This window comes from Gymnoscopelus microlampas (genome assembly GCF_963454915.1).
Source record: "Gymnoscopelus microlampas genome assembly, chromosome: 1".
Lineage (NCBI taxonomy): Eukaryota > Metazoa > Chordata > Actinopteri > Myctophiformes > Myctophidae > Gymnoscopelus > Gymnoscopelus microlampas.
This window is the reverse complement of record NC_139962.1, coordinates 9860285-9881121: the sequence shown is the minus strand read 5'-3', so window position 1 is coordinate 9881121 and position 20837 is coordinate 9860285. Positions and strand designations below refer to the sequence as shown.

The following is a 20837-nucleotide window of genomic DNA, read 5'->3' as shown; positions in this document are numbered from 1 at the left end:
TAACCACTTTATGGACGTATATGTTGGCTAATGGCTATTCAAAAATAGCAGATCTATACGCACAAGCTCGCACCACGTCACTTCGTGCGAGCTTGTGCATCTGCTTTTAAAAAAAAGAAATATTTGGAAGATTCTTAATTATTTTAAACACAAATCTTCTCTTCTGTGTGACGAAACATTGTGCACACGGTCGTCCGCGGGCCAAAAATACATCAATTTGGGGGACCTTGACATGAAAAGGTTTGCGCAGATGAGCACCACCTTTCAAATCCCTCCTTTGGTGGATGTTGAGGGGATATTTAATGAGTGTCAAGCAGAGAGAGAGCCTGGGCTTCGTCTCCCCGGAGAGCTTTTATTTGTGAACATTCCTGTTGGCAGGCTGGGCTTAGAGCTGCACATGTTGTTACAGCAGCAGCAGCACAGTAGGACGCTCTCACATGTTGATGGTGTTAGAAGGATGGAGATGATGACAGCCTCGAGTGGTGTAAAGTAACTTAGTACATTTACTCAATTACTGTTACTAAGTACACTTTTGAGGAATTTTGAGTATTTCCAGTTTTCAGTACTTCTTACTTCTACTCCACTGCATCTCAGAGGCAAATATTGTACTTTTTCTCCACTACAATTATTTGAAAACTTTAGTTACTAGGTACTTTGTAGATATCTATTATTATTACAAAACATACATTAACGACTTCAGCCATATATACATTTCGGCCATTTGAAAATAGCCGATCAACAAGCTCACAATGCATCGCCATGCGACACATTGTGAGCTTGTAGATCTGCTATTTTAAAAAATATTTTTATTTGAAAATGTGTGAAATGGGACATTGTGCAGAATTAGTACTTTCTACTTTTGATACATTTTGATGCCAATACTTTTGTAAAGTAAATTTAGAATTCCGGACTTTTACTAGTATTTCTACTAGTAAAAAGTACTAGTATTTCTACATTGCAGCATTGATACTTTTACTTCAGTAAAGAAGACGTGAGTACTTTTTTTTTCACCACTGGAGATGATGACAGCCTCTCTGCTCCGGCTTTTTCTCCCATCCCCCAGGAGACCACCTACCAGCCCCTCAGCATGTGCTTAACAACCTCCTTGGAGACCGGGCCAAAAGAAATAATAACAACAACAACAAAGAGAGAAAATAATATACTTGAAGATGTCTCCCTCTGCAGCAGCAGCAGTATGTCAGACTAAACTGACTGCAATTTCAGGGGAACACATTTATCGGGCCCCTTATAGTATTTTTGCAACGGTTTGTGATATCAATATCCATAACAAAAAGTGCCGATCTACAAGCATTTATTGGTATTTTTTTTATGTTTCAAGCTCACAATGTGTCGTCTTTTGTGAGTTGTAAGAATTATTATTATTTTATTTTTTTACGTATGTTGCCTAAAATTCACTTGCCCAAAATAGAGACTCCAGTTTGATAGTGGTCTGGTTTATAAATATTTAATCAATGAAAAGTATTAACAAGAACTTGTTAATGACTAAATAATAACTTAATTGGAGTAACTTAATTAATACCACACTTGTAAATGTACAAAATCAATAGCTATGATATCAGTGTTCCAGAACACATCAGAAACTCCTCATTAAATGTCTCTCAGAACATTCTATAGATAAAGACTATTATCTTCTGCTGACATCTAGTGGTGTAGTAACTGTTAAGTACAGGAGCCTAGCAGGGCTTCAGTTCACAAACCTTAACCCATAGCTTCTGGCTGTGGCCTCCCTACTAATAGCAAATCTACAAGTTCACAGCGAGTTGCCATCATGCCATGCATTGTGAGCTTGTAGATCTGCTATTTTGGACATTGCTGACATACCCAGTAGACGGACAACAGGTTGAATGTTTTTTAAACTGGCAGAATAATCTTACACATTTAATTTCAAAAATGGTATATAGCGTAGATATTTAGATAGATAATCTAGATAGATTTATGCTGTTGTCTTTGCCAGGACTTGAGGTACCGAATCTCAAATAAATAAAGGTGAAACAATATTATATATATTTTTATATTATATTGTTGCTGTCGGGCAGAAACCCCTAACTCCATAGGTTTTTCATAAATTAGTTTTTCATAAATCAACGCCCTACTTGATCATACTACAGCATCAGACAAAAGTATCAAGTAGCAGATCTACAAGCTCTTTTGAGCTTGTAGATCTGCTACTGTTGAATTTGAATTCTGAAAAGTAACAGTTTTGGACATGTCAACATGTTTCCACCCGACAGAGACGATTTATGTTTGATGTCTGTCCCCCCCCCCCCCTACCTCTTCTCCTTTCCAATTAGTGCTTCCTTTGTCTTCCTCCTTTTGATGTCTCAGGAACTTGAAAAGCTAATATTTGGACGTGGTCCCATCTGGTGGTTGTTATTACAGGACCCTAGCACTACAATATATATATATATATATATATATATATATATATATATATATATATATATATATATATATAACCATTCTAGGACATGAACATATGTCACTGTATATCGTTGTTGTCGGGCAGAAACCTCTTATCTCCATATTCTAACCTTTTAGCGTTTTTTCCCCCGTAAATGAACGCCCTACTCGATCGTACTACAGTGTCACACAAAATCATCAAAAGTAGCAGATCTAGAACCTCGAAACGCAGGGCGAAGCGACGCGTTTGTTGTTATTGAATTTGAATGGCGAAAAGTAACTGGAGGTTTCCACCTTACAGACACAATATACATTTTAACACACATACCAATATATCACTGTATATGATCCATTTAACAAACGCAACGCTGATACCTGTGTTTGTTTGCATCTTCAAGACAATAGAGCAATATGGCGATATCGGTGGAGTGAGTGCAGTGTGAAAAATTTACGCTTCGCCGGTGCGTTTAACCGTTTTAGAGCGCCCTCAGCAGAAGTTGCTTCACATTTTCGGCACTCTTTGGCGATAGTTGCGTCTTCTTTCACTTTCTCCCCGCTGTTTGATGCCCCCCCAAGGTTGGTGCCCTGTGCTGCAGCAGCTAAAGCCTGTCCATTAAGCCCTGCCCATAATGCCCATGCATAATGTTTCTCAAAGAATAGAAAAGTTCAACATGAGATGACGTTGAAAATGTCCTTCCTTCAGAGTTTGAGGGGCGAACACAGTGAACCTGCTCATATACAGTCCCCTCTAGTCTGTTCAAGTTCATATACTGTATAGGTCTCGCTTTGCATTTTCACACCTGCTGCAAGCCATTGAAAATCACCTCATACAGGGGTCACATCTTCATGGAAATTCATCCGACGTACAGTTTATTCGTTTATCCTCGAGTTATGTTCCACAAATGTCACATTACGCCACCTCTGGGTGACTTGTACAGGGTCAGACGTCTTCATAAAAGATAATTAACCTTTATTTAAACCCTGTGTGCTTTCTGCAAATATTGCTTCACTGTCAGAGGTGATAGATGTACTCAGATTTGTGTTACTTAAGAAAACGTAACAAAAACATTTTATAAAAAATACTCAGTTACAAGTAAAAGGCCTGTATTCAAAATGTTACTTGAGTAAAAGTAGAATTGGCATAAAAAATATACTTAAAATGGCTCTACTTTTTTTTATAATGAATACAATTTTATTCTGTATGGTAGAGTATGTTAACACAATATAATACAATATGTATGGTAGAGTATGTTAATACAATATAATACAATATGTATGGTAGAACATGTTAATAATCTAACTTATACTATTGGGGTGGTTGTATTTTGTCTCTATTGAGACATTTAGATCGTGCCAAATGTCAAAGGTCATGTCTCACCTAGACACAGGATCGGACACGGATTTTGACCCGAAGGTCAAGAATCAATTCATCCCCTGAGCAAGCAGGCAGGCTCTATTAGCTCAATGGTAAAAATGTCAGCACTTGCATAGGAAACCGGGGTCAAATCCGGGGTAGAAGAGGAACGTTACATAGTGCAGCTTTAAAGTACCAAAGTAAAAGGCTTTTGAAAATAGCAGATCTACAAGCTCACAATGCATCACATCACATCACAACGCATAAGCAACAAGCTTATAGATCAGCTATTTTCAAATATATAAAGTATAGGGCTTAATTGGTTAATGTATGTTATCTAATAATAATTTAAGTAACTAGTAACTAAAGTTTCCAAATAACTGTAGTGGAGTAAAAGTACAATATTTGTAGTGGAATAGCATTACAAAGCATAGAAAAAAAGTAAGTAAAGTAAAGGTACCTCAAAGATGTCCTTAAATACAGCGTCTGAATAAATGTACTCTCCACCACTGCGTCTGTGTAACAGAGTAGCTTACAGGGTCACATTTCTTCATAAAAATGCATTAACCTTTATTTAATAGCTGTGTGCTTCATCCAAATATTGCATTAAAGGAGATCAAATAGATCAAATAAGATAGATAAAATGGTACCATGTCATAGGGACAGTGTTTTACCTGAAGCACTGACTTAACCCATTCAGACCGGAAAGAATGTGTGTCATTTTTAGATTTCTTTGGGCTATTCAAAAAATAGCAGATCTACAAGCTCATAGCGCGGCACCGAGTGCCGCGCTATGAGCTTGTAGATCTGCAAAAGAAAACATTTAAATTGTGAAAATCTTTTATTATATATAGATTTTTAAGCGAACATTTGTAAAATATGTGGTTCCAGGGACCCCCCAGACGCACATATTTGAGTTACGAATGTTCGCTTTAAAAAAAATATATATATTTAAAGATTTGCTACATTTTTCACGTTTTTTCAAAAATAGCAGATCTACAAGTTCATAGTGCGGCACTCGGTGAACTCATAGTGAGCATATGAGCTTGTGTATCTGCTATCTGTTTTTTTTATACACCTATAAAAACATAGACATGATCTTTTTGGAGGTGTGCTCTAATATATATGTGATTCTAATTTGGGGTTGATTGGATGTTGTGTTCGTGATATTTTTTTTAGCGGTGCCAGCCCTCTACCTTTGACTATGTCCGTCCGTATGTCCGTATGTCCGTATGTCCGTATGTCCGTTTGTCCGTTTGTCCGTTTGTCCGTTTGTCCATTTCAGCACGGGCTTTAAACAGCTATAACTCCAGTTCGCAGCATGCCAGCAAGTCCAAATTTGGTATGTGGACTTAGACCACCAATAGGGACGAGCATTGATTGCTGAAGCCCCGCCCCGCCCTATTATAGCGCCACCAGGAGGCCACTGCCTTTAAACAGCTATAACTCCAGTTTGCAGCATGCCACCAAGTCCAAATTTGGTATGTGGACTTACACCACCAATAGGGACGAGCATTAATTGCTGAAGCCCCGCCCCGACCTATTATAGCGCCACCAGGAGGCCACTCATCAAAGGCACCGCTTCCTTCACACAGGGTGCGATTTTTTGGATAAGAAATAGGTCCCAGCCCGCCCACACATTTATGAATCCTATTACAGTCAAACAGTATGGAGTATCAGAACCCTGTTTGATGCTCATTGTCACATGACTCACAACACCATTTCTACCTAATTTGGTTTTAAAAAAAAGGGTGTGTGAAGGGGTGTAGGGGTGGATCATGTCCTGAAGGTCAGGAGGTGACGTGGCCTTGACTGCCTTGTAGGTCGTCACCAGTGTTTTGAACTGGATGAAGCGTCCTTGAGCAAGGCACTGAAGCCCTAACTGCTGCAGATAAGCAGGTTTGTTACAATTATACTGTGTAATTTATACATTCTATTGCAATGTAAGGATTAATCCTGTCAATCAGTGTGATTGACAGGAGAGATGATCAGAGGAGCAGTGTTTGCACCATTATGGTTCCAACATGGATTGAAGTATGGAAAGAGTTTCTCAGTGAAGGTGCAGCCAGTGAAAGAGTAGATATGAACTCTGGTCTCCACATCATAAAAGGAGACCAGACCCTCCTCATAATCCACAAACACTCCCACTTTCTGGAGCTCCTCACTTACAGGGAGGAGGACAGAAGGGCCAGCATGAGCCCTGTACTCCTTTCCATTCCTCAACCTTATAGTCCAGTAACCATTGTTGGGACCCAGAGAGACGTATCCCTTCCTGTTGATGGACTCTCTGACCACTCCTAAAATCCAGTCAGTTTTCCCTCCAACCTGAACCTCATAGTAAAACCTTCCTGAGGAGAAGCTTTGTTTTCCTAAGACATCGAACCATGTTGAGAATCTCTCTTTGTTCTTTGGGAGATTCTTCCTTACATTTCCATCACTCACTTGTTTTCCATCCTCAGACAGGATAAGGTAGGGATGTGCTGAATCAGGGTCCAGAGTTACATCCACCTCATATTGCTGGATCGTCCTCCTCTCAGCATCACACAGCTTGTTCTCCATCTCTTCACTGAGTGTCTTCTCCATCTGTCTAGAACTGTCCCAGTGATGTCTAAGAACCCAAACAGTGACGTCTCCAGTTACGATCCAGGAATGGTCAGTTTTGACTTCCACTCTGTGCTCCACTGGTTTCAATAGCAGGATGTACAGTCTGCTTCTCTTTCACTAATGTCCTCACACTGTGTGGAATCAGCCTTTAAATCCAGCTACTCAAATCTCCACTCGTCAAATATGACGTAATTTCCCCAAAAATGGAGTTCCACGTGACTCCAGACCGGCCTCAACGTGCTGTGAATGGACACACACACATTTTCTGTTTACTAAAAAGCTTGAGAGACGAGGAGACCCCTGTTACTGAACACTCCATTGCAATGATTACTATCAGAATGTAAAGCTATTTAAAACGTATTTTAACAAAGAAATGTCACTTACGCCGCACCGATTTAAAGCGGCACTAACTCTTTTTTTGTCAAAATATTAATTCACATTATATTAAACTTACGCAGCAAAAAAAAGGACATCAGCACAGCAGAAATCATTTCAACAGGTGCAAAAGGAGAAACGTTATTTTTCCCCTGATGGTTGATTGAGTGCACCTGTGTGCTCTGATTCACTCCAATGTGAAGTATATTTAAATAAGAAAAAGAGGTTGTGCATCAACAATGGGTTTTCTCAGTGGAGTGCTAGACCCAAAATCCAGTATACATATAAATAGTAGGAATAAAAAAAAGAAGCACTGCTCTGGTAAAGGCTCATAGCTGAAACGCGTAATCGTTCGTTGTATGTGGAAATGTGTGTTCTTTGTCCTACATTGATTTGAAATGTTGAATGTGCTACCTTTTGGGTATTTTTTTCAATTCCTACTTTTTTATGTGAAGTATATGTTTGGTTTGTGTTGCTTCACTCTTCACCTGTGGGCTCTGATTCACTCCAAGTATGTTTAGTTTGTGTTCTCTCTTCACCTGCGTGCTCTGATTCACTCCAATGCAGGGACGTGCAGAGAATGTTAGTGAGGCAGGGGCTGACATTCCCTACAAGGGCACTTTTGGCCAAAAACAGCAGATCTACAAGCTCTCAACGCGTCGTAGAGCGACACGTTGTGAGCTTGTAGATCCGGCGCGACCCGCACTCTTTAGCTGCTGAAGATGTGGCGTGCAACATGGATTTCTACACAGAGCACAAATTCTTTCAATGCAAAATGCTGGGTTCAAGTTCAGGAGAGTTCGGAAAAAGGCAATTTTCCTGACTGCTGCCTTCGGGTACGGCATGGAAAGGGGGGCATTTGCATTTCTTTCACCATAGTAAATGCTGCATTCATGGTCTGGAGAGGGCAGTTTTTTACAAACGGGTAAAAGGGCAGGGGCTCAAGCTCCCTTTGATGTCTATATGTGCACGTACCTGCTCCAATGTGAAGTATGTTTAGTTTGTGTCACTTCTCTCCACCTGTGTGCTCTGATTCACTCCAATGTGAAGTATGTTTAGTTTGTGTCGCTTCTCTCCACCTGTGTGCTCTGATTCACTCCAATGTGAAGTATGTTTAGTTTGTGTCATTCTCTCTTCACCTATATGCTCTGATTCACTCCAATGTGAAGTATGTTTGGCTTGTTTCACTTCACTGTCCTCATGTTCTGAAGAAGCTCTTATGAAAGCACAATACATAAACCAACGGTTACAGTATGGTGGTGTATGGAGTTTTTGTTTTTGCTATATCATATCGTTGCTGTCGGGCAGAAACCTCTTATCTCCATATTCTAATTTATTTTATTTTTTTGTAAATGAACGCCCTACTTGATCATACTACAGCGTCACTCAAAAGCATCAAAAATAGCAGATCTGCAAGCTCGAAACACGTATTTTGAGCTTGTAGATCTGTTACTTTTGCTATTATTGAATTGGAATCCTGAAAAGTTGCAGTTTTGGACAAATGAGGTTTCCACTTTGAAACGATATGAAACTAATACATATTACTATAATATTGAAAGATTCTTCAACTGCAGCCTTATCAAATGTGTGCATGGGGTGCATGGTATTCAAAGCCTTTTCCATTGTGTTAAATATTCTATTGATATTAATGTGGCCTTGAAGACAAATAGAATAGATATAGTTCATCGCCATATGGTCTTGTTGAAACAGATTCATCTCATTTTGAAAGCCCCATAAGTTAGCGTATCAAATATTTGTTCATACAATTGTCTGTGGAATTGATGTTTGACAAAGGAAAGCTGACATGAGAAGTCTGGTAATACGTTCGAAGCTGTTCAGTCTAGCATGCAAATATTTGGTCGAATCAATCAGCGGAATAAATAAAGGTGGGCTTAATATTTGCATATTGACACCATAGGGCTGGACAATATGTTGATATTATATTGATATTATATCGTGTATGTCGGGTGGAAACCTCATATGTCCAAAACTGTTACTTCTCATGATTCAAATTCAATAATATCCAAAGTAGCAGATCTACAAGCTCAATACCAGGCGCCAAGTAGCCTCCGTTCCCAGCCTCACTCATCTGTGAAGAGAAGAGCCTGGTCACGACCTAAACCAGCGAGTGTCTCGGAAGTCCTGAGTGGACAGGATTTCCGTTGTACGTGTTTCCCCGGGAAACTTTTTTTTTTTTACCAATCACAACACTCGTTTCATTCACGGAGAATGTTAACAGATTTGTAAAGCATCAACGTCATTTCCTTGGGCGGTACTTCTGCCAAATTCAACCGTTTCCGCCTAGACCAGTGGTTCTCAACCTTTTCAGGCCGTGACCCCCCCCCCCCCCCCCCAAACTAATCAGATTATTTGAACTGGGGACCCCCTGATAAGCACTTGGAATGTAGGAGTTGAGGCATTCGATTTAGGTGCCACGACAACAGATAGATATTGTGAAAATAGCAGATCTACAAGCTCGTCAATGCCTTGCAACTGTGAGCTTGTAGATCGTCTATTATTTTATTTTTTACCTCTTTCTTATATTATTTGACAATTTGGTCAAGGTTTGACCAGTTTTTATAGTATAGTTCGTTGATTACTTTTGATGCCATAATCTGACCCCCCCCCCCCCCCCCCCCCCCTGGGGGTCCCGACCCACAGGTTGAGAACCACTGGCCTAGACAACCAACATCCCAGGTCTTGCCCAGCGTGGGCGCCAAGTAATATCTGCTGGATTTGAAGCCCACTTCCTGATTCTCTTAAGGCATGCAGTTCCTATTAATGACCCAGCAGATGGTACACTTGATCTTAGTAAACATTTTCATAAACACTTTGTTTCTAGGGCTTCTACTGGTTCTACCGAGTGAAGACGCACCCTCGCTGTGGATGCAGCCAATAGCAGTCGTTTACGGTTTAATTTCGGGACCGGAAGTTCAAAGACGACGGATTTGAATTTGCAGGAAAAAGAGGCTTCAAAACGTTCTGTAGAAACCAATGGGGCTCCCTTCGTCCACATATTTTACAGTCTATGCTCGAAATGCGTAGCTTCGCGCCACGTTTCGAGCTTGCCGATGCTTTTGTGTGACGCTGTAGAATGATCAAGTAGGGTGTTGATTTACGAAGAAATACAAAAGTTAAAATATGGAGATTTCTGCCCGACAGCAACGATATTATTATTATATTGTCAATATAATATCTTAACATGAGAGTGAGATATTGTCTGGGACTCTGCTTCACAACGATGTGGTCCAAACGGATCCTCACAGGTAAAAATATGACCAAATGTACACTCTCAGAAATAGCAGATTGCCAAGCTCACAACGTGTCGCATTGCGACGCTTTGTGAGCCTGTTGATCTGCTATTTTCTGCAAAGGCTTTTCCCAGCAATACAAATGGTGGGGTTTATAGTGGTTAAATTCAGTGGCAGAAATCAATCACTGGTGCCGATGTATGATTTTGCTGTTGGGTGCTCAAGCCACCAGCCCCCACCCCCGCGGCGAGGTGAAAAAAAACAAAACTGTGTCATTTGAAAGGTGCATGCGTGCGCCCGTTTCTGGAACCAGTTGTAGCACAACTATTAGAGCTCTATGGAAGTGCACAACGCGTTCCTCTGATACAAATCTGACTGGGTGTCATGCATCCTGCGCAGTGTGCACGCTACAAAGCATTTCAACCGTCCGACGGGCGCATTCCCAGTGGGTGCTCGCTGTCTCCCGTGGGTGCATGAGCTCCCGAGCACCCACAGGATCGGCGCCTATGACGTCAATAGAATCTGGATGTTTGTCTGCCAATCATTTCAAGGTGTCTACTACAAGGAGTAGTTAGCAACCAAAACAATACTTATGTTCTATTAATTACACACCCCGTGAAGCATTGCATTCATGGAGATGTTTTAGTTTTTGTCACATTCCTGAGACAATAATTTGATGATAATACTAAAGATGCTAATGTATCCGGTAGGAGACACAAAGGAGACTCTTTGTGTCTCCTACCGGAGAGACCGCCGGTTATCAAATTATTGGCTTAGGAATGCGATACAAATTAAAAGATCTCCATGAATTCAATGCTTCATGGGGTGTCTAATTAATAGAAAATTTGTAAAACAAAATTTGTCTATTAAAGCTTTTTAAAAAATCTATATTTTCATAATTAGTTTTGAGACGATAAAGATAAGCTAATGAAAGGCAATTCATTCTGCAATAAAAAAGAAAAATAGAGGGCTGCAGAAATGGTGAATGTTGAAAAATTGTCGAATGGTTGAACCTTGAAACCGTGAAACTAATCAAAATGCCACTAAGTCTTTGACATGGTGAATAAATTCAAGAACCAAACCAAACATCCAAGGCTCTTTTAAAGAAACGTAAAAAGCCAATGTAACAACAGCGAGAGCTCACCTTGGAGCAGTGAATTGTAAAATGTTTTCACTGTTCCTGTTGAGCCAATAAAGTAAAGCCTTTTTTCAAAAAAGTGTTTTTGAAAGAGTGCCTAACTGGACTTTTATTTATTAAATTCTACAGAATGTTAATTGAAATATTGCTATCAGCAGTTAAGCTCTTAGGAGACATACTGTAATGTTTGGCTTTGTATTCGTGTTGTATGTGGAGTGTAACAAAGTACATTTACTCAAGTACTGAAAGAACAATTTTACTTTACTGGACTACAGTATATCCATTTCATTTAATATACTTTTACTCCACTACAATTATTTGAAAACTTTAGTTGTTGGTTACTTTGCAGATTTAGATTATTATTACAAAACCTACATTAATATATTGTTGTATTTTTGCTGTTATATTGTCTGAGGTTACAATATCTAATTTTATTGTTATATATGTATATGTTTGGGACTACAGATGAATCTCTGAAAATGAGCATCCTTGCTAACTCCCGACGTATTTACACTACAGTTTTGTTGCTGTGTTCATTAATAGGCCTACGCTCTTTCTCTCGCCTCCCAAATAAACAAATAAAGTAACACTTAACCCATTGAATCCAGGAACGCATCTCTGTAATTTTAGATTTCTTTGGCTATTCAAAAATAGCAGATCTACAAGCTCATAGCGCGGCACTGAGTGCCCAACTGCTGTTTTTGAAAAAATCTTGAAAATTTGTGCAAATCGTTGAATATATATTCTACAAATGTCTTCTAAATGTTGCCATGTCAGTGGTTCTCAAACTTTTTCATGTCAAAGACCCCCAAAATGATATGTATTTGGCCGCGGACCCCCATCTCAAAATATTTTGTTCCAGGGACCCCCCAGAAGCAAAGATTTGAGTTAAAAATGTTCGCTTAAAAAACATTTTTTCACAATATTCAAAGATTTGCGGCACTCTGTGCCGCACTATGAACTTGTAGGCTATCGTATGGCTATCGTCTCTGTCAGGTGGAAACCTCATATGTCCAAAACTGTTGAAGATAAGGTCACCGATTGGCTATTGTAACTAAAGTGACACCGACTTAAACTCACTCCATCGTGTCACATGGCATTTTATTTCCCCCTACCTCTCTACCCTTTCTCAGCAGCTATTATATGACAAAGGAGGCGGTAGAGGGAAAGACACACTCGTGTGTGTGTGTGTGTGTGTGTGTGTGTGTGTGTGTGTGTGTGTGTGTGTGTGTGTGTGTGTGTGTGTGTGTGTGTGTGTGTGTGTGTGTGTGTGTGTGTGTGTGTGTGTGTGTGTGTGTGTGTGTGTGTGTCAGTGTTTGAGTGGGTGCAGACTGCAGATGCACACTGACGTGAAGAATTAATCTGTCATGGAGAAAGCACCGAAGCTTTCCTCCAGCCTCTTCACATCTCCCTGAACTATCTATCTGTCTGTCTGTCTGTCTGTGGTGGAAAGCAACTAAGTTTTTTACTTTACTTAAGTACTGTACTTAAGTACAATTTGGCGGTATTTGTACTTTACTTGAGTATTTCCAATTTCCAATACTTTTACTTCTACTCCAGAGGCTCTGGAGTCTCATGAGGCAAATATTGTACTTTTACTACAATTATTTGAAAACTTTAGTTATACTAGTTACTTTGTAGATTTGGATTATTATTACAAAACATACATTAACCACTTCAGCCCTATATACGGCCATTTGAAAATGTAGATGCCATTTTCAAAAGATTTTTATACATTTTATACATTGGAAAACTTGTGAAATGGGACATTCTGCATAAGGACTACTTTCTACTTTTGGAACTTTAAGTACATTTTGATACTATTACTTTTGTACTTTCCTACATTTTGAATTCCGGAATTTTGCTAGAGTATTTCTACATTGCAGTATTGATACTTTTAGTAAAAATGTTGAGTACTTTTCCCACCACTGCAATCTATCTAGTTTTTCAGTTCTGATGTTACAGTGACATTGATTGATTGATGTACTTTATGTAGTAAGACATGAGAAACAGTACATGGAAGTACAGATTCACAATACAAGGTCTACTAAACTGGAAGGATCATAAAGCACTGAGCTTGTTTAAAATGAGATCCCCACGCACACAAATCATGATGACATATAAGAGACAGACTACTATACAGAACGTCATACAATCAGCTTACAGGTTACTGGTATGAAGAATAAGAAATATGTACAAGAGAATACGCTGCTTGTTGTTGATTTTCACCAAATGAACCGACACACTGTTTCCTCTCTCACAAAGAGCACCTAATAGTTGAATCAGAAATAATACTTAATAGAATCAATATCCATGAAAGTAAATAGCTGTGATGAAGGACTTCCAAATGGCATGAGATCCACTCAACCATAATATAATATATCTCCTATATTCTATACTCAAAGAGCCTTTCTGTTCTTCCAGAAGCATTTTTATTTTTACGGCTCAATTTGACGCTCACTGGCTTTGATTCAACAAGCATTATTATAATATAAAAATAAAATGAACACTCTGGAATGTGGCTTTAATAGAAGCTGTGTTTGTTTACTTTTCATGCTTAGCTGAGGAGAACAAGCTGTGAGCATATTTTGCGTGTCATCGTCAAGCCTGATATGTAGGCTACTTCGTCCTATACAACATTGGTTCGCAAAGTGGGGTCCGGGGACCCCCAGGGGTCCTTGGGGGGGGGGGGTACCAGGGGGTTCTCAGCAAAATTATTTTGGGGTCCTTGATGTGAAAAAGTTTGAGAACCACTGATATACAACACTGGTCCCCGAACAACGGGTCGGGACCCATTTGTGGGTTGCGGACACATATTTATTTATTTTTTCCGTTTCCTACAAATGTCAGGATCTGTGTCCTTGTATCGTATTTTGTAGTATCGCTCCTATTGTTTCCTGTTCTCCTTGTACTTTTATTGTGTAGTTATGTTCCTAGTGTGTCCTGTCTGCCCTAGTGTTTGCTACCTGTCTTGTCTTACCTCCCTTTGATTACTTGTTTCTCCACTGTGTCCAGTTATGTTTCACCTGTGTCTTGTTAGTCAGTGTCTATTTAAACCTCCCTGTGTTCAGTGTTCATTAGTCAGATTAAAGTTAGTGTCATGCTCTTGTATGTCCTGATTTAATATCAGTTTGTATCCTGAGTTTGTTAATAAATCTTCATTGAACCTTCTCTACCTACCTGCCTGCCTGCCTGGTTCTGCACTTGGGTCTAAAACGTGTCTAATATCGTGACAACAAAACATTGTATTAAAATTGTACTTACAGTACTTGAGTAAATGCACTTAGTTACTGTCCACAACTTGAATACAACATGAATAAAGCCAAACATAACAGCATGTCTCCCAAGAGCTCAACTGCTTTTGGTCTCCAATTGCTCTTGAAAATAAATATTGCCATTAACATTCTTTAGAATTTAATAAATAAAAGTCCAAGGCAGTCTTTTGAAAAACCTGTCTTTTTGAAAAAAGGCTTTATTTTATTGGCTCAATTGGAACAGTGAAAACATTTTACAATTCACTGCTCCAAGGTGAACTCTCTGTTGTTACATTGGCTTTTTACGTTTCTTTGAAAAGAGTGCCTTGGATGTTTGGTTCTTTAATATATTCACCACGTCAAAGAGTTATTGGCATTTTGATTACTTTCAAGGCTCAAGGTTTAAGCTTTAAGATTCAACCATTCGACAATTTTCACCATTTCTGTAGCCCTCTATTCTTCTTCTTTATTGCAGAATTTGTTGCCTTTCAATAGCTTATCTTTACCATCTCAAAAAAAAAAAGAAAGAAAGAAAGAAAAACTAGAAAAAGTGCTCCTCGGAGCACAGGTCTCCGCCAGGTCAGGTAGGTAGTGTGGGCCAGCAATGTTTCGGAATTCGCCATAGAGGCTGGAATGTGTACCGATTAGCGTGACATTTTGATAAAATCTGAAGGAGTAATATCCAAAAATGTGTTTTACATAAGTCAGCCTCCTGGTGGCGCTATAAAAGGCAGATGTGAAAAATGCAGGGCAAAGGTTTTCCTTGGCCTCTAGAGAGTGATATACAAAGTTTTACACAGATCGGAGCAGTTACGGGTAAAAACACGAATCGGCCTGTTATAGCGCCACCATGAGGTTGATTTGAAAATTATCAAGTGGCATTTCTTCCTCGGCCTATGGGAATGTCTGTGCAAAATTACACAGAAATTGCACGCTGTGTTGTGTTTAAATGTTCATTTGCATATGTGCTCCTGCGTCTATTTTAAGACATTTTAGGCTAAGAGGAAAACAACTACATTCTTTGGATACTTTGTTGTTGACTATTCATTTATGTTGACTATTAAAGGTTGAACGTGTGCCGTTCATATCCACAATAAATATACTCAACTTACTCAAGTACTGTACTTAAGTACAATTTTGAGGTATTTTTACTTACTGGAGTATTTCCAATTTTCAATACTTTTACTTTTACTCCACTACAATTATTTGAAAACTTTAGTTACTAGTTACTTTGCAGATATACATTATTACATTATAAAACATACATTAACCACTTCAGCCCTATTTTATACACAGACTATTTGAAAATAGCAGATCTACAAGCTCACAAAGCGTTGTGAGCTTGTAGATCTAATATTTTCAAACATTTTAGTACTTTCACTTTTGGAACTTTTTTAGTATATGTTGATGCCAATACGTTTTGTCCTTTTACTCAAGTAACATTTTGAACACAGGCCTTTTACTCGTAACAGAGTATTTTTTATATTGTGGTATTGCTACTTTTACTAAAGTAAAACATCTGAGTACTTCTTCCACCACTGTTCCCCACACTATCTCGTTGGATTGAATAAGGTGGTTATTATTCAGCAAGCTGTTTGTAATTCAAACCCACTGAACAGTAAGTGACTGTTGAACATTCCTTTCCAGATGAACACACTGCCCACCTTGTACTGCAGCCTGCCTGCTGCTGCTTTAATCCATCGAGACCGGGAACGCATCTGTGTCATTTTAACATTTCTTTGGGCTATTCAAAAATAGTGCGGCGCTGTGAGCTTGTAGAGCTTTTTTTATTGTTAAAATCGTTTCATTTTTAACTCCGATCTCTGCTTCTGGGGAACAACATATTTGTCCCTGGAACAATATATTTTGAGATGGGGGTCCGCGGCCAAATACATATCATTTATCACATATCATATAGCAACATACTGTTAGGATTTAGAAAACATTTTTAGATATGTATTTGGCCCCCATCTCCAAATGTGTTGTTCCAGGGACCCCCAGAAGCAAAGATTTGAGTTACAAATATTCGCTTTAAAAAATATATATATATATTCAAAGATTTGCACATGTTCAAGGTTTTTCTTTTTGAGTATAGCCAACAAAATCTAAAATGACACGGATGCGTTCCCGGTCTTAATGGGTTAAACCAAGCTGCATGGCTAATAAATGTCACTGTAGTCTGACAACGTTGTATTCATACCAGAGCAACATTCTGCAAATGTCAAATGTTACCTAAGAACATTATTTCCATTCCTACAATATCTATGTCTCTCTGTCGGGTGGAAACCTCGTATGTCCAAAACTGTTACTTTTCAGGAATCAAATTCGAACGCAGCAGATCAGCAAGCTTAAAACGCGCCACGTTTCGCGTTGCGTTTTGCGCGATGCTGTAGTATGATCAAGTAGGGCGTTAATTTATGAAAAAAACACAACAAGTTAAAATATGGAGATATGAGTTTTCTGCCCGACAGCAACAATACACATTATGTGTCATTTGTAAATATTCTCGGCTGATGTGTAAAAACAACGTAGATGTGGAATAATCAAGGGTTGAACATTGAAAACGTTTAAACGTGAAATCAACTCTGTCTTTGTCTCTAGTTGGAGAACCACTGGTTTGTGAAAGTGTTTTTGTTGCTCTCTCAGCCTGCCCTCCAGTGATGGAAAGTAACTAAGTACGTGTACTCAAGTACTGTACTTAAGTAAACAAATGTTGGTACCTTTACTTTACTGGAGTATTTTCATTTTTTCTATACTTTTACTTCTACTCCACTACATCTCAGAGGCAAATATTGTATGTTTACTCCACTACAATTATATGAAAACTTTAGTTACTAGTTAGTAGAGTTTGATTACTATTACAAAACACATTAATCACTTCAGCCCTATATATATTTCGGCCATTTGAAAATAGCAGATCTACTTGTAGATCGGCTATATTCCTTTTTTTTTTTTTTTTACGTTTTTAACTAGTAGATCTTTGAACAATGGATTGAACAACTCCTTTGAGTTTCCTACCGGATGCATTAGCATATTTCCACTGGTCATCAAATTATTGGCTTAGGAATGGGACAAAAACAAAATAATCTCCATGAATTCAATGCTTCATGGGGTGTGTAATTGACAGAAAATAAGTCATATTTTGGGGTGAACTATCCCTTTAAGTAAAACATGTGAGTACTTCCATCACTGCTGCCCTCAATGACCTCAGCACCATGACAGTACCACTTCAGTTCACTCTGTCCACTGGTCTGTGTCACATGATCCACACCAGTGCTTCTCAAACATGTTCATGTCAAGGACAGGGGCGTCACGGCTATTCACTGTGCGTACGACACGACACCCTCACTCTCACAGATCCGTGATTTCATACCCCCCACTTTTTGAAAAAGAAAAAAATAAATAATAATAATATATATATTTTTTAAAATAATAAATCGGTAAAATCAGGCAAAAATAAGAATAAAAAAACCTAACCCTAACCCTAACCTTAAAACCGAAATAAAGTAACCAAAACACCGGAAAAAAACTAACAAAATCCGCCCAAAAAAAGCACATTTTTGAAAATTCAAAATGTGTTTACATTTGACAGTTACAAATGTTGGCTTGAAAAAAAAATGATATTCAAAGATTTGCACACATTTTCACGATTTTTCAAAAATAGCAGATCTACAAGCTCGTGGCGCGGCACTCTGTGCTGCGCTATGAGCTTGTAGATCTGCTATTTTTGAATAGCCACAAGTATAAAATAAGGGGTATAGTGCACCCAAAGTCCATCCCCCCCACTTTCTGAGAGCTTGTGACGTCCCTGGTCAAGGACTCCAAAGTGATGTATTTGGCTTCAAAAATAATTCCACATTAAATGTTTTGAAAGTTGCTGATCTATAAGTTCACAACGCATGTCGCATCACGACGCGCCGTGAGCTTATAGATTGTCTATTGAAGGTATATAAGATTACTTAGATTTTAGAATATTGGAATTCCTAAACAGACAGAGAGATGGATATACGGTAGACAGAAAGATAGATACAGACAGACAGATTACTTTGTCCACCACAGGTCACATGGCTTATACACAGTGGTGGAAAAAGTACTCACATATTTTACTTAAGTAAAAGTATCAATACTGCAAAATAGAAATACTCTGTTACAAGTAAAAGTCCGGAATAAAAAACGCACAAAAAGTACAAAAGTATTGGTATCAAAATCAAATCAAAAATGTATTTAAGTACCAAAAGTAGAAAGTACTCACTATGCAGAATGTCCCATTTCAAGTTTTCAAATGTGTAAAACATCTTTTGAAAATAGCAGATCTACAAGCTCACAATGCGCATTGTGAGCTTGTAGATCGGCTATTTTCAAATGGCCAAAATGTATATAGGGCTGAAATGGTTAATGTATGTTTTGTAATAATAATCAAAATCTACAAAATAACTACTGTAGTAACTAAAGCTTTCAAATAATTGTAGTGGAGTAAAAAATACAATATCTGCCTCTGAGATGTAGTGGAGTAGAAGTGAAAGTACTGAAAATTGGAAATACTCCAGTAAAGTAAAAAGGAAAATTGTACTTAAAGGGGAATTTTGGACCACGGTTTTCTTACCTTTTCTATGATGTTACGATATCCTAGGATGAATGGTACAGTAGAAACATTTCGTAACTCCATCCCGGGTCCGCCACAGCTAAAAACGCGCGCCAATACACTATGACTATGACTATGCAATGTGATTGTCTTGAATGCGCCCCACCGGAAGTCTCGCTAGAGACTTCCGGTGGGGCACATTCAAGACAATCACTTTGCATAGTGTTCTGTCACTATGAACGTCAGATCTCACCAAATTTTTTTAAGCTATCAAAATATGCGATCTAGCGCAAGGCCTATTGTCGCACGTTTTAAGCTGTGGCGGACCCGGGATGGAGTTATGAAAATGTTCTACTGTACCATTCATCCTAGGATATCATAACATCATAGAAAAGATATAGAAAACCGTGGTCCAAAATGTCCCTTTAAGTACAGTACTTGAGTAAATGTAGTCAGTTACTTTTACACCACTGCTTATATAAATAAGTGCCACCAGAGAGTGTCACATCATGCAGTGAAGTCACCATGTGGAAAAGTACCACAACACAGTGTGACACAAAGGCAGTGACGCACACACCACGCAGTGTGAGGTGACATCACAGCGTGGTTTGCCTGATATAAACCCAGACAAAAGGTGTGAATGGAACCTGAGCCGGCTAACCTCCTTCCTGTCGTCATGGCGACAGCAGTCAGTCAGTCAGTCGCTCCAGTGACACAGTAGAGGAGGACAGAGAGGAGAGAGCTCTGAGGAGGAGGATATGTGGCCCTGAGGGGCTGAGAGTACCTCCCTATACACCTCCACCCGCCCGCTGGGGGAATGCACACACACAAACCTGGCAACCCAACCCGGTGAAAGGAACCAAGTACATCTACTCAAGTAAATGTTGCAGTTAGAACTGCAGATTCCGTAATCTGACTCACCTCTTCAGATTCCACCTTTTAGCCCGTAGCACTTGACCTAGCTTTGAGGACCATGCAGTCTTATGTAAAGATTACAATGTCATTTAGATAGAAAGTTATGTAGACAGGTGTCAGGCTCATTTGTTGACCTGGTATCCTATAGTTACTATAGTTTTCTTTAATATTATTTAGACTGATGCTAGGTTCATGGTTTACCTATGATCCTAGATCCTAAATTGTAAGTAGTGTCCATATACAGTTTTCAGGTGCTTTTTCTCCAGTTGAGTATATCCATTTTGTTTTATAATTCATACTTCTACTCCACTACATCCCAGAGAAAATGATTGTACCTTAGTTACTATTTACTTAGGTGACATAAGCTCACAACGCATCACAATGCGATGTGTTGCAAGATGGTAGATCTGCTATTTTTGAAAGATTTTGACACATATTTGAAAACTTTTGCATAATGAGTACATTGACTTTGTTTTGCTGCCAGATTTTTGGTACTTTGGAGTATTTCTACATCATGGTATTGTTACTTTTACTTGAGTAAAAAAAAAAAGAATACCCCCTCCTCCACTGGTTGAGGCTCCCTCCCTCCCTCCCACTCTCCCACATGGGGGAATACAAAGCTCCAACCTGGCAACCACAGATACCTGGCAACCACAGATACCTGGCAACCCAGAGATACCTGGCAACCCAGAGATACCTGGCAACCAAAAATATCAACGAAAGCCCAAGTCATCTCCATACAGGTGGCTATAACTAACTGAAACCTGCCCAAAAACTCTCACAAAACAACAGTTTGTCCCTTTTATCCCTATAATCCCCCATCATTGTAAAAAAAAAAAAGCATTTTAATTTCCTTTCTTATCGGTGTCCAGGGCTGGCCCTTTTGTTATGTAAAAGGTGTTGATTGGAACAGGGCGGAGGCCTCCAGCAGCAGGTATGAGAC

The 20837-nt window shown here is 39.0% G+C and overlaps 1 protein-coding gene and 1 long non-coding RNA gene across 2 annotated transcripts in view; one reads left to right on the top strand and one right to left on the bottom strand.

Moving 5' to 3' along the window:
* Positions 1 to 20837, bottom strand: part of LOC311046668 — a 211426-nt gene that overhangs the window by 44943 nt on the left and 145646 nt on the right. The gene's annotated exons all lie outside the window — the stretch shown is intronic.
* Positions 1 to 20837, top strand: part of rab4a (RAB4a, member RAS oncogene family) — a 305717-nt gene that overhangs the window by 188921 nt on the left and 95959 nt on the right. The gene's annotated exons all lie outside the window — the stretch shown is intronic.